At 41.8% G+C, this 15,212-nt stretch overlaps 1 long non-coding RNA gene across 1 annotated transcript; it reads left to right on the forward strand.

Moving 5' to 3' along the window:
- Nucleotides 1-6,583: 6,583 nt before the first annotated feature.
- LOC131190039 (uncharacterized) lies at nucleotides 6,584-14,103 on the forward strand. The gene is made up of 3 exons (XR_009153203.1): nucleotides 6,584-6,626; nucleotides 8,893-8,981; nucleotides 13,931-14,103. It is a non-coding gene; the product is annotated as an uncharacterized LOC131190039 (long non-coding RNA).
- Nucleotides 14,104-15,212: the final 1,109 nt, after the last annotated feature.

Consider the following 15,212-nt stretch of genomic DNA (forward strand, 5'->3'; position numbering starts at 1 on the left):
TGGGGTAGATCTATTAAATGTTTGTTCTATAAAATGAGCTAATTGTTTATGTTAGATTCCAGTTAATGAACTGCAGAGCCCCAAAGCCATGGTCATAAATTCTATTTTACAAGCACCCCTATATTACTTTATTGTATAGATATGGGTTTTCTAATAGGCTATGTGTCTAAGCAAAATAATGATGTCATACTTAATATGTTTGCCTTCATGATATTATATAACTTTCCTGTTTTAGTCTCTCTCTTTCCAATATAGGGTGAACTGCATCTGCTTGGTTGTTTTTCACTCTGGTATCTTAGTTGTAGGATTATTTAGGATCATTTAGGACAATTGTCTTTAGATCCAGCTGTTCACTGCACTTGAGAGAAGCCAAGAACAGCTACAGTTTAGTAGGTGGGATTATAGAGAGTTTAAAATCAAATTTTGATTTGTTTCTTTATTGTGTAGGGTATACTAGAAAAACAGCTATTGTGGTCTGTAAGCCATGGCTTCAATCGGTATGGATTTATGTTTAACAAATCATGATTAAACAAATCATGCAATACAGAACAGCTCTTGAAAGGAAACAAAAGACTGCTTAATCCTGTGTAAGACACACATTTCCAGTATTGTTATGACTGAGCACAAGGCAACACAAGCTGTAACATGAAAATCAGACGCTTGAGACAGGGAGGAAAAGACCCAAGATAAGCTGACAAAAGGGGAGTCTTAGGGCAGTACAGTTAGTCCTTGACTTACAACCACAATTGAGCCCAAATTTCTGTTGTTAAGCAAGACCTGATAGATGAGAGAGAGAGAGAGACAGGGGGTAGATAGAGATAGAGATAGATAGAGATAGATAGATAGATAGATAGATAGATAAATAGATAGATAGATAGATAGATAGATAGATAGATAGAGAGAGAGAGAGAGAGAGAGAGAGAGATAGATAGATAGATAGATAGATAGATAGATAGATAGATAGATAGATAGATATAGGTAGAGAGAGAGAGAGAGGTAGAGAGAGAGAGAGAGAGAGAGCGGTAGATAGAGATAGATAGATGGAGAGAGAGAGAGAGGGAGGGAGGGAGGGAGGGAGGGAGAGGTAGATAGATAGATAGATATAGATAGATAGATAGATAGATAGATAGATAGATAGATAGATAGATAGATAGATAGATAGATAGATAGATAGATATAGAGAGGGAGGGAGGGAGGGAGGGAGGGAGGGAGAGGTAGATAGATAGATAGATAGATAGATATAGAATGATAGATGAGGGAGACAGACAGAGATAGAGATAGGATAAAAGAGATAAGATGAGAGATGAGAAAGAGAGAGAGGTGATAAATAGAAAAGAATAACAGAGTTGGAAGGGACCTTGGAGGTCTTCTAGTCCAACCCCCTGCTTAGGCAGGAAACCCTTTATCATTTTGGTCAAATGGTTGTCCAATCTCTTCTTAAAAATTTCCAATGTTGTAGCATTCACAACTTAGGGAGGCCAGTTGTTCATTGCATTCAGTGCGTTACAATTGTTCAGTGATATTTTGTCCTGTTTTACCACCTCGCTTACCATAATTGTTAAATGAATCACAGCAGTTGTTACAATAGTAACCCGGTTGTTAAGTGAATCAGGCTTCCCCATTGACTTTGCTTTTCAAAAGATCGCAAAAGGGGATCAAAAGGGGAATCATAGGACCCATGAGACACTGCAATCATCATAAATACATGCTAGTTGCGAAGTGTCCACATTTTGATCATGTGACCATGGGGATGTTGTAACAGTCATAAATGTGAAAAAGGGTCATAAATCATTTTTTTCAGTGCCATTGTAATTTGGAAATCTGTCTGAGATGGTGTAGGGTTTCCTGCCTGGGCAGGGGGTTGGATTAGAAGGCCTCCAAGGTCCCTTCCAACTCTGTTGTTATTATTATTATTAATTTGAATGGTTTGTAAGTCAAGATCTACCTGTATCTCCCAACCTTGGCAATGTCTAGGTGGGTTGAGTTCAACTCCTAAAACTCCACAGCTAGCATGGCTTTTGCAGGGAATTCTGGGAGTTGAAGTCCACCTATCTGGAAATTGCCAAGGTTGGCAAATGGCACCTTAAAGCATTGTTTACAAAAAAAAAAATCAAATCAGTGAACTTTGGTTAATAGAATGATAGAAATGAGAATTATGGGGTTAGAGATGATCACAAAGAACCAACTAGTCCAACTGTCTGCAGTGGCCTTTTTCCTTCACTCAGGCAACACTGATGTCACAAAGAAAAATTCTCCTGGATCCTTCAAGGAAACTCCTCCTTGAAACTCTTAGAAATTTGCAGGAGCCAAAAGACAGGCTTGAGGAACCCCAAATGAGCCAGCAGTGTGCTACAGCTACCAAAAAAAGCCAATACAGTTCTAGGCTGCATTAACAAAGGGATAGAATCAATCACATGAAGTGTTAGTGCCACTTTATAATGCCTTGGTAAGGCCACACTTGGAATGTTGCATTAAGTGCGTTACAATTGTTCAGTGATATTTTGTCCTGTTTTACCACCTCGCTTACCATAATTGTTAAATGAATCACAGCAGTTGTTACAATAGTAACCCGGTTGTTAAGTGAATCAGGCTTCCCCATTGACTTTGCTTTTCAAAAGATCGCAAAAGGGGATCAAAAGGGGAATCATAGGACCCATGAGACACTGCAATCATCATAAATACATGCTAGTTGCGAAGTGTCCACATTTTGATCATGTGACCATGGGGATGTTGTAACAGTCATAAATGTGAAAAAGGGTCATAAATCATTTTTTTCAGTGCCATTGTAATTTGGAAATCTGTCTGAGATGGTGTAGGGTTTCCTGCCTGGGCAAGAGGTTGGATTAGAAGGCCTCCAAGGTCCCTTCCAACTCTGTTGTTATTATTATTATTAATTTGAATGGTTTGTAAGTCAAGATCTACCTGTATCTCCCAACCTTGGCAATGTCTAGGTGGGTTGAGTTCAACTCCTAGAACTCCACAGCTAGCATGGCTTTTGCAGGGAATTCTGGGAGTTGAAGTCCACCTATCTGGAAATTGCCAAGGTTGGCAAATGGCACCTTAAAGCATTGTTTACAAAAAAAAAATCAAATCAGTGAACTTTGGTTAATAGAATGATAGAAATGAGAATTATGGGGTTAGAGATGATCACAAAGAACCAACTAGTCCAACTGTCTGCAGTGGCCTTTTTCCTTCACTCAGGCAACACTGATGTCACAAAGAAAAATTCTCCTGGATCCTTCAAGGAAACTCCTCCTTGAAACTCTTAGAAATTTGCAGGAGCCAAAAGACAGGCTTGAGGAACCCCAAATGAGCCAGCCGTGTGCTGCAGCTGCCAAAAAAAAGCCAATACAGTTCTAGGCTGCATAAACAGAGGGATAAAATCAAGATCACGTGAAGTGTTAATACCACTTTATAATGCCTTGGTAAGGCCACACTTGGAATATTGCATCCAGTTTTGGTCGCCACGATGTAAACAAGATGCTAAGACTCTAGAAAGAGTGCAGAGAACAGCAACAAAGATGATTAGGGGACTGGAGGCTAAAATAAATGAAGAACGGTTGCAAGAACTCAGTATGTCTAGTTTAATGAAAAGAAGGACTAGGGGAGACATGATAGTAGTGTTCCAATATCTCAGGTGTTGCCACAAAGAAGAGCGAGTCAAACTATTCTCCAAAGCACCTGAGGGCAGGACAAGAAGCAGTGGGTGGAAACTAATCAAGGAGAGAAGCAACTTAGAACTAAGGAGAAATTTCCTGACAGCTAGAACAATTAATCAGTGGAACAACTTGCCTCCAGAAGTTGTGAATGCTCCAACACTGGAAGTTTTAAAGAAGATGTTGGATAACCATCTGTCTGAAGTGGTGAAGGGTTTCCTGCTTTGAGCAGGGGGTTAGACTAGAAGACCTCCAAGGTCCCTTCCAGCTCTGTTATTCTAAATCTTTTCTCTTTCTGAGCGGCAAGAAAGGGGCTTGAAGAGCTCAAAGGGGTCTGATGCTGGTGCCGTTTTTGTTTTCATTTGTTAAAGGTAGTTTGGGAGGAGGAACATAAACCATCTTTATAAAAAGCTTAGCTAGAGAAGATGGTGTGGACAGGATACTTTTCTTGCTGTTCTCTGAGCTCGGTTGTTTTCTAGGGAGCCATTGGGTTTCTTGTAGACTAAGATATCTAGGAAGGGAAGTTGGTTGTTAACTTCTGTTTCCATGGTGAACTGTATTTTGGGGTGTAGGCTATTGAGGTGTGTGAGGAAGTTGCCAAGTTTTTCTTTCCCGTGTGGCCAGATTATGAAGGTGTTGCCTACGTATCTGAGCCAGAGTTTGGGTTTGTGATCAGATTTTTCTAGTGCTTGGGTTTCAAAGTGTTCCATGTAGAGGTTGGCAATGACAGGTGAGAGGGGTGATCCCATGGGTGCTCCTTCTATTTGTTTGTATTTTTGTCCATTATAGATGAAGTATGTGTTGGATAGGCAGTGGTTGGTCAGATCTAGGATATGCTTGGGGGGGCTATATTTGTTTTGGATAGCTGTCAAGGCTTCTTTGATTGGCACTTGGGTGAAGAGGGATATGACATCAAAGCTCACGAGTAGGTCGCTGGGCTGTAAGTTTTGTTTCTTTATGATCTCTATGAACTGGAATGAGTTTTTTACGTGTGAGGCGATGGATTCTGCATAGGGCTGTAGTTGTTTGGCGAGAAATTTGGCTAGGTTTTGTAGAGGTGAGCCTATGGAGCTGACTATGGGTCTGAGTGGGGTTCCTTCTTTGTGTATCTTGGGGAGGCCATAGAGCTTAGAGCATCTGGATGATTTCTCTCTGGGAATGATTCTTTGTTGGATTTCTTCTATCTATAGATATAGATATAATACACACCTACGCGCGCGCACACATACGTATATAAATCACAGTCTATTTTGAATACATAGCTGAAAAAAGAGTCTTAACAAGGATGATACTATATGGTATATAAAGCTACTATAGAATCTAGTTGTTCTGCTTCAGATGCAGTAAAGCCTCCTCCCAGAAGGTAACAAAGAAATAATTGTTTAATTGTGTGATTGTGTGATTGTCACCCTAACCAGCAGAAATCACTCCAGATGGCTTCTGAGAAAATAAAAAAGGTCTGTTGGTTAGATCTATAATCTGACACTATAACAGGTACAGTATGGCAAATATGTGACCTGTGTGGACTTCAACTCCGAGAATTCTTGAGCACCCATGCTGGCTCAGGAATTCTGGGAGTGGAAGTCCACAGGTCATAAAGTTGCCATAGTTACCCACATCGCATTAGAAACAACACAAAAAGAGGCCTAAGCTACAAGCATTCCAATTTTACAAGATGTGAATGCGAATCCTCTTGGAGGAGTCCACATTTCTGCTGTTTTCTTCCTTAGGGAACCAGGAGATAGGATCACGTCTTCAAGCCATTTTAACAGGGGAAACAGTTCGTTTTGATCGCTTTGACCAACTGTCAGCATCCATCCACTCCCTCTTCTCAAACATCCACCAGCCAATCCTTGGAGGATGAAGTAAAAGATAAAGCGATTTTTTTCAAGTTGTAAAAGAAGATTCACTGATAAACAAACTGCGGCCCACAGAACTTTTGCGGAAAATGAAAGAAGCCATCAGACCGGCCACTGTAGATGAAGCAAATTGGTCAACTCAAAATGTGTGCATGATACATAAAGAAGACTTAAGTTTTCTGCACCAAAGAAATTTTGCCCCAAAGTTCTTCTCCCCCCAAAATATGGCTACAATTCAATAATGCAATGCAATGCGATGCAATGCAATACACAATACAAATACAAATAATACAAATACAAATACAAATACCATATCTAACATTAACATAATATATAATATGGTATGTGCACTTCCGAGCTGGTAAAGAAGGTAAGTAATTTTACCCATGATCTAATTTATTATATATTTTTTATTTCTATCCTACCTTTATTAATTTTATAAGTAACTCAAGGCGGAGAACATACTTAACATTCCTTCTATTTCCCCCACAACACCTCTGTGAAGGGGGCTGGGCTGAGAGAGTGAGTTAGTGGCCAAAAGACACCCAGCTGGTTTTTCATGCTTAAAGTAGGACTAACCCTGATGCCTTAGCCACTAGACCAAACTGGCTGACCTATCTATTAATATAAAATAGAATAGAATAGAATAGAATAGAATAGAATAGAATAGAATAGAATAGAATAGAATAGAATTTTTATTGGCCAAGTATGATTGGACACACAAGGAATTTGTCTTGGTGCATACGCTCTCAGTGTACATAAAAGAAAAGATACCTTCATCAAGGTACAACACTTAAACAATGATAGTCATGGGGTACAAATTTAACACTTAATGATACAACACTTAATGATAATCATAGGGTACAAATAAGCAATCAAGAACAATCAATATCAATATAAATCATAAAGATTGCCAGCAACAAAGTTACAGTCATACAGTCATAAGTGGAAAGAGATTTATTGATGGGAACGATGAGAAGATTAATAGTAGTGCAGATTTAGTAAATAGTTTCATATGGTGACAATTGCCTTTTATTGGCTTTTTGCAAACCATCTCATAATACTTCACCTCCTTCTTTTTTGTCTAGGCTACTGGAAATGTCTTGAACGGGTAAGTGTTTTCCTGCTGATGCGCCAATATGTTTGTTTGACTTGTAGGCCACCCATCTCCCAGTTCGCTCCACCCTTTGAGGCTGTCAAATCTAGGCCTGCAGCAAATGGATGTATCTTATTGGTTCCATCCAATGGCAGCTCGTAGAAGATCCTACCTCACTCCAGGTCCAATAAAACCAGCCTGCCTCTTTTATGGCATCACTTGCCATCTCTAGAGCTAAGAGTTCCCAGCCTCCTGACATTTCTTGACCCATTGCTTCTGACCTGGGAAGCCACAGAGAGTCAGATCTGCTTAGTAGCCGGATGAGAAGTCTGAGTTAATTTGGGAAGTTGATGGGGGAAAAAAAACTTCCTTAGGATGAAGGGTGGTAATCAATCCACTTCTGTGTTGTTACCAAGGAAGCTGTATGAATCTGAAGTCTGGAAGTCTATAGAGATTCTCAGTCATCCAGGTCATGGTTGCCCCCAAGGTGCTTTTTCAGGAGGCAACTGGACTTTCTTGTTTTTTTTCCTGTTGAAGATGTTTTGCTTCTCATCCAAGAAGCTTCTTCAGTTCTGACTGGATGGTGGGGAATGGAAGGATTTATATTCCTTGCAGACAGCTGGACATTTACATCCTGGAACCAGGAGTACTATTCAGGTGACCCAGCTGCTCTGCAAGGAGTATAAATCCTTCCATTCCCCACTAGCCTGTCAGAGCTGAAGAAGCTTCTTGGATGAGAAGTGAAATGTCTTCAAAAGAAAAAGCAAAGCCCAGTTGCCTCCTGAAAAAGCACCTTTGGGACACTGAAGACTGAAATAACTAGGACCTAAAAACAATCAAGAAAGCCATTTTGATACTTTTTAAAAAATGTGTTGATGCTGCTGTATTCATATGGAGATTATTCACTTATAGCGCCTGATTGCCAGGTTACCGACAGGCTATTTTAGATAGTACGGGTAGTCCTTGCCCTACGACCACAATCGAGCCCAACATTTCTGTTGCTAAGTGAGACGTTTGGTTTTTTTTAAAAAAAAATAATTTTTATTTAACATTTTTCATCTTTAAAATTGTAATTTCGCTTTTGCAGCTTTCCGAAATCGGAATTTTTTTGTAATTTCAACATTATTCTTCTGCAAAAATGTGTACAAATACATTCTTATCACTTAAATACTTATTTACATAATAAATAAGTATTTCTGTTAAGTGAAACATTTGTTAAGTGAGTTTTGCCCCATTTTACAACTTTTCTTGCCACCGTTGTAAAGTGAATCACTGCAGTTGATAAGTTAGTGACACGGCTGTTAAGCGAATCTGGCTTCCCCTTTGGTTTCTTTTGTCGGAAGTTCGCAAGAGGGGATCACGTGACCTTGGGGGACACAGCAACTGTCATAATATAAAATAAAATAAAATAAAATAAAATAAAATAAAATAGGGCCTCTGGTGGCTCAGACTGCTAAGACAGTCTGTTATTAACACAGCTGCTTGCAATTACTGCAGGTTCAAGTCCCACCAGGCCCAAGGTTGACTCAGCCTTCCATCCTTTATAAGGTAGGTAAAATGAGGACCCAGATTGTTGGGGGCAATAAGTTGACTTTGTATATAATATACAAATGGATGAAGACTATTGCTTAACACAGTGTAAGCCACCCTGAGTCTTCGGAGAAGGGCGGGATATAAATGCAAATAAATAAATAAATAAATAAAATAAAATAAGTATGAACCAGTTTACCAAGCATCCAAAATTGACAATTGGGGATGCTGCAAAAGTTGTAAGTGCGAAAAATGGTCAAATTTTTCAGCGCAGTTGTAAGTTTCAACGGTCGCTAAGTGAACTGTTGCAAGTTAAGGATTACCTCTATTTCTACTGCTACCTTTTTTTTGTTGTTGTTGTTTACATTTATACCCCGCCCTTCTCCGAAGACTCAGGGCGGCTTACAGTGTATAGGGCAATAGTCTCATTCTATTTGTATATATTTTTACAAAGTCAACTTATTGCCCCCCCCAACAATCTGGGTCCTCATTTTACCTACCTTATAAAGGATGGAAGGCTGAGTCAACCTTGGGCCGGGCTTGAACCTGCAGTAATTGCAGGCTTTGTGTTCTTAATAACAGGTCTTAATAACAGGCCTTACCAGCCTGAGCTATCCGGCCCTTTTGTGAATCCAGTTTAGTCAAAAGAATCACATTGTATTCTACTCTACTGTCTATCATGGGAAAAGGCAAATGTTTTGATCTTCTTCAATTGCATATCCTTTATATCGTGAATTTCCTTTCTTCCTAGGGGGAAAGAGGGTTTTCCAAAATCCCAGCCAACCAGGGCTTCCATTGTAGAATTTTCAAACATAAACGCAGCAGACTTCATAGAAAAAGGTAAGGGCGAAAAAGGTTTGTATGTCATTTTTTTCTGGGGCCATTGTAACTTTGAACGGTCACTAACCAAATAGTCGTACGTCGAGGACTACCCGCGTATGACAGTTGTTTGCTTGACTGGCCTGCCAAAGAAATAGAAGGAAGCCCGGATCAAATCTTGTAATAAGACAGGAAGCTGGATGACTTCACTTTCAAAAAATTTTTTACACACACAAGATTCTGATTCTCAGGGTTTCAAAGGACCCTAGTTTTTTGTTTTTTTAATGAGGGTAATAGCAATAGCACTTAGACTTATATACCGCTTTACAGTGCTTTACAGCCTCTCTAAGCGGTTTACAGAGTCAGCTTATTGCCCAAAACAATCTGGGTCCACAAGAGAAATTCCCAAATTGAGGTCCGTCTCATTGCAATGCTAATTCTGTCTAATGCTGGAACCATGTCTGCTGCCAATCAGCAAGAGGCTCTAATAATAATAATAATAATAATATTTTAATTTGTATACCGCCCTTCTCCCGAAGGACTCAGGGCGGTGAACAACCAAATAAAATACAAACACAGACAGATACAATATTAAAAACAGCCCTTAAAAAACTTATTCAATTTGTCGAAAAAATTTAAAATACAAATTACACCCATAAAATTACAGAAATTAAAACCCAATTAAATTAAATTAAAATTTTAAAATCAAGCCAGTCCAGCCATACGAAATAAGTAGGTTTTAAGTTCTCGAACTTGTCAACTTTAAGATTTGTGGACTTCAACTCCCAGAATTCTCCAGCCAGGAGACTTTTGGCTCTTCTCTGAAGTTGGTTCAGGCAGGATTAGTTTAGGGCAAATAGTTCAGAAGGTGTTGGCTGACGGCACCCTAAGGAGTCCTCTCTATGGGAACGCACTGGTCGCTGGGAGATAGAAGACGGCAGTAGACGGTCTAAACTCTAAAATAAGAGTTTCTCCTTCCTCCACCAGATCCCATTAGCAATAGCATTTATATACCACTTCACAGTGCTTAACAGCCTCTCTAAGCAGTTTACAGAGTCAGCCTATTGCCCCAAAACAATCTTGGTTCTTATAACAATACCTTGTGATTGACCCGGGAAGGGGGAGGAGGAAGGGTTTTGGGAGGAAAAGGGGAAAATGTTTTGTTTTTAAAACTCTTTCAATAAAAAAAAAATCTTGGTTCTCATTTTACCCACCACGGAAGGATGGAAGGCTGAGTCAATCTTGAGCCTGGTGAGATTCGAACTGCCAAATTGCAGGCAGTTGGCAGCAGGGGTGGGTTCTACTTACCTTTACTACCGGTTCGCATCGTGCCCGCGTTTCTGCTCATGCGCAGATCACTTTTGATGACATTCGGATCAGTGGGTGGAGCCTCCCCCCAGTTTTACTACCGGTTCTACCGGTTCTATAGAACCGGTGCGAACCGGGGGCAACCCACCACTGGCCAGCAGGCAGCAGAAGTAGCCTGCAGTACTGCGCCAAAATTAGACCAAAACAATCTACTTCTGAGCCAGCAACAGCTTTGCTCGGTGATGTGCATTTAGAAGCAAAATTAACCTCTGCTTGTTACCGTCATGGGACAATAACCCACCACATCTAAAAACTGTATTGTACAAGAACTTCACAGTTATTGTACCCAGTGGGTCAGGAATCTCCATGCGTGGAGCAGTGTTTTTCTCGAACTTGTCAACTTTAAGATTTGTGGACTTCAACTCCCAGAATTCTCCAGCCAGGAGACTTTTGGCTCTTCTCTGAAGTTGGTTCAGGCAGGATTAGTTTAGGGGCAAATAGTTCAGAAGGTGTAGAGTGCAAGTTTCACACCTCTGCGTCTTTTGCCTCTGTTTTCCTGGGATTGTGCAGTAGGAAAAGACGGCATTCCGTCGAAGTAGTTACGGACAGTTGCTACAATCCCGTCTCTACTTCCTTCAGAAAAGTGGCTTTGCCAGGCTTACTTAGTCCACTTCCTCAACATTTAGGTTCAATTGGACTTAGTTCCGGATACTTAGTTCCAGATCCCTATAGCTAGTCTTCACTTTCAAAAAATTTTTTACACACACAAGATTCTGATTCTCAGGGTTTCAAAGGACCCTAGTTTTTTGTTTTTTTAATGAGGGTAATAGCAATAGCACTTAGACTTATATACCGCTTTACAGTGCTTTACAGCCTCTCTAAGCGGTTTACAGAGTCAGCTTATTGCCCAAAACAATCTGGGTCCACAAGAGAAATTCCCAAATTGAGGTCCGTCTCATTGCAATGCTAATTCTGTCTAATGCTGGAACCATGTCTGCTGCCAATCAGCAAGAGGCTCTAATAATAATAATAATAATAATATTTTAATTTGTATACCGCCCTTCTCCCGAAGGACTCAGGGCGGTGAACAACCAAATAAAATACAAACACAGACAGATACAATATTAAAAACAGCCCTTAAAAAACTTATTCAATTTGTCGAAAAAATTTAAAATACAAATTACACCCATAAAATTACAGAAATTAAAACCCAATTAAATTAAATTAAAATTTTAAAATCAAGCCAGTCCAGCCATACGAAATAAGTAGGTTTTAAGTTCGCGGCGAAAGGTCCTAAGGTCAGGCAATTGTCGGAGTACAGGGGGAAGCTCGTTCCACAGGGTAGGAGCCCCCACAGAGAAGGCCCTCCCCCTGGGGGCCGCCAGTCGACATTGTTTGGCTGACGGCACCCTAAGGAGTCCCTCTCTATGGGAACGCACTGGTCGCTGGGAGATAGAAGACGGCAGTAGACGGTCTAAACTCTAAAATAAGAGTTTCTCTCCTTCCTCCACCAGATCCCATTAGCAATAGCATTTATATACCACTTCACAGTGCTTAACAGCCCTCTCTAAGCAGTTTACAGAGTCAGCCTATTGCCCCCAAACCATCTTGGTTCTTATAACAATACCTTGTGATTGACCCGGGAAGCCGGGGAGGAGGGAAGGGTTTTGGGAGGAGGGGGAAAGGGGGAAAATGTTTTTGTTTTTTAAAACTCTTTCAATAAAAAAAAAAAAATCTTGGTTCTCATTTTACCCACCACGGAAGGATGGAAGGCTGAGTCAACCTTGAGCCTGGTGAGATTCGAACTGCCAAATTGCAGACAGTTGGCAGCAGGGGTGGGTTCTATTTACCTTTACTACCGGTTCGCATCGTGCCCGCGCTTCTGCTCATGTACAGATCACTTTTGATGACATTCGGGTCAGTGGGTGAAGCCTCCCCCCAGTTTTACTACCGGTTCTACCGGTTCTATAGAACCGGTGCGAACCGGGGGCAACCCACCACTGGCCAGCAGGCAGCAGAAGTAGCCTGCAGTACTGCGCCAAAATTAGACCAAAGCAATCTACTTCTGAGCCAGCAACAGCTTTGCTCGGTGATGTGCATTTAGAAGCAAAATTAACCTCTGCTTGTTACCGTCATGGGACAATAACCCACCACATCTAAAAACTGTATTGTACAAGAACTTCACAGTTATTGTACCCAGTGGGTCAGGAATCTCCATGCGTGGAGCAGTGTTTCTCGAACTTGGCAACTTTAAGATGTGTGGACTTCAACTCCCAGAATTCTCCAGCCAGGAGACTTTTGGCTCTTCTCTGAAGTTGGTTCAGGCAGGATTAGTTTAGGGGCAAATAGTTCAGAAGGTGTAGAGTGCAAGTTTCACACCTCTGCGTCTTTTGCCTCTGTTTTCCTGGGATTGTGCAGTAGGAAAAGACGGCATTCCGTCGAAGTAGTTACGGACAGTTGCTACAATCCCGTCTCTACTTCCTTCAGAAAAGTGGCTTTGCCAGGCTTACTTAGTCCACTTCCTCAACATTTAGGTTCAATTGGACTTAGTTCCGGATACTTAGTTCCAGATCCCTATAGCTAGTCTTCAATTTATGACCACATATAGCTAGTCCTTGATTTATGACCACAATTGAGCCCAACATTTCTGTTGCAAAGTGAGACAGTTATTAAGTGAGTTTATTCTGTCCCCGCCCTCACCTAAGAGGTGTCGAAGTCACAACAGAGTTTTGCCCCATTTTTACGATCTTCCTTGCCACCGTTGTTAAGTGAATCACTGCGGTGGTTAAGTTAGCGCCAGGGTTGTTAAGTGAATCTGGCTTCCCCAAAGACTTTGCTTGTCAGAGGGTCGCCAAAGGGGATCACATTCCCCCCCCCCGAGATACTGCAACTGTCACAAATATGAGTCAGTTGTCGAGCATCCAAATTGTGATCACGTGACCATGGGGAAGCTACAATGGTCATAAGTGTGAAAAATGGTCAGAAGTCACTTTTTCCATGCCGTTGTAACTTCAAATGGTCACTAAATGAATTGTTGTGAGTTGAGGACTATCTGTAAGTAGGCTTTCCCTACCTCCCAATTAATCTCTCCCTGCTTACCTATGTCGCTGCGATAGAATTTGCAAGAGTCAAGAGCAGGGGTGTCAAACACAGGGCCTGCAGGCCACTTCCGGCCCACGATGTGGTCGGATCCCACCTGTGGGGGCATCCTGGAAAATGTAAGGGACCGGCCCATGTCACTTCAGCCCAGTCTACCCAATGTGAAGAGGAAACATTGGGCCAGTGTGGCTTCGGCCCGGTCTACCCAATGCCAAGAGGAAACATTGGGCCAGTGTGGCTTCGGCCCGCTCTACCCAATGCCAAGAGGAAACATTGGGCCAGTGTGGCTTCGGCCCGGTCTACCCAATGCCAAGAGGAAACATTGGGCCAGTGTGAATTCGGCCCGGTCTACCCAATGTCAAGAGGAAACATGCCAGCAGTATGGGGAGCGGCGTCAGGCTGCCCACGCCCACCCAGTTGGTGACACCCAGTTGGCCACGTCCATCTGGCCCACCAAGGTCAACCACAGCCCTGATGGGACCTTCAATGAAACTGAGTTTGACACCCCTGGTTTCTGTTGCCTCAGACAAAGTAGGTATCTAATTGTGGTTTATTTTTCCAAGGAGGAGTAACTGATGGGATTGAAAATGACAACAAAGGTAATAAGGATGCGGCTCTTGAGCAGTGCGTGGACTTCATCTTGGAAGAAAAGAAGGAAGCAGGTAAAAGGCCCTTGGCATTATGGGATGTTCCTCTGAATTGCAGGGAGACAATTTCCCTGTTTGGATCCTGGGAGGTTCTAGGCTGTTCCGGGAGTCAGCCAAGAGGAAAGATTAGAGTTTTTCTTCTGAATGCATGCTTAGACAATCTGTGCCCCCAGAACGATTGATGGCTGATGGAAGATTGAAAGATTGACTCCATTGAGCAATCAATTCCATGGAACAAGCTTTCTGAGTTGGAGCTCTCCAAGGTGCTGGAGCTCTACCTCAGTAAGTTGAAGATGTGTGGACTTCAACTCCCAGAATTCTCCAGCCAGGAGACTTTGGCTCTTCTCTGAAGTTGGTTCAGGCAGGATTAGTTTAGGGCAAATAGTTCAGAAGGTGTAGAGTGCAAGTTTCACACCTCTGCGTCTTTGCCTCTGTTTTCCTGGGATTGTGCAGTAGGAAAGACGGTCCGTCAAGTAGTTACGGACAGTTGCTACAATCCTGCCTCTACTTCCTTCAGAAAAGTGGCTTTGCCAGGCTTACTTAGTCCACTTCCTCAACATTTAGGTTCAATTGGACTTAGTTCCGGATACTTAGTTCCAGATCCTATAGCTAGTCTTCAATTTATGACCACATATAGCTAGTCCTTGATTTATGACCACAATTGAGCCCAACATTTCTGTTGCAAAGTGAGACAGTTATTAAGTGAGTTTATTCTGTCCCCGCCCTCACCTAAGAGGTGTCGAAGTCACAACAGAGTTTTGCCCCATTTTTACGATCTTCCTTGCCACCGTTGTTAAGTGAATCACTGCGGTGGTTAAGTTAGCGCCAGGGTTGTTAAGTGAATCTGGCTTCCCCAAAGACTTTGCTTGTCAGAGGGTCGCCAAAGGGGATCACATTCCCCCCCCCCGAGATACTGCAACTGTCACAAATATGAGTCAGTTGTCGAGCATCCAAATTGTGATCACGTGACCATGGGGAAGCTACAATGGTCATAAGTGTGAAAAATAGTCAGAAGTCACTTTTTTCATGCCGTTGTAACTTCAAATGGTCACTAAACGAATGGTTGCAATTTGAGGACTATCTGTAAGTAGGCTTTCCCTACCTCCCAATTAATCTCTCCCTGCTTACCTATGTCGCTGCGATAGAATTTGCAAGAGTCAAGAGCAGGGGTGTCAAACACAGGGCCTGCAGGCCACTT

Source organism: Ahaetulla prasina, chromosome 2, assembly GCF_028640845.1.
Source record: "Ahaetulla prasina isolate Xishuangbanna chromosome 2, ASM2864084v1, whole genome shotgun sequence".
Taxonomy (NCBI): domain Eukaryota; kingdom Metazoa; phylum Chordata; class Lepidosauria; order Squamata; family Colubridae; genus Ahaetulla; species Ahaetulla prasina.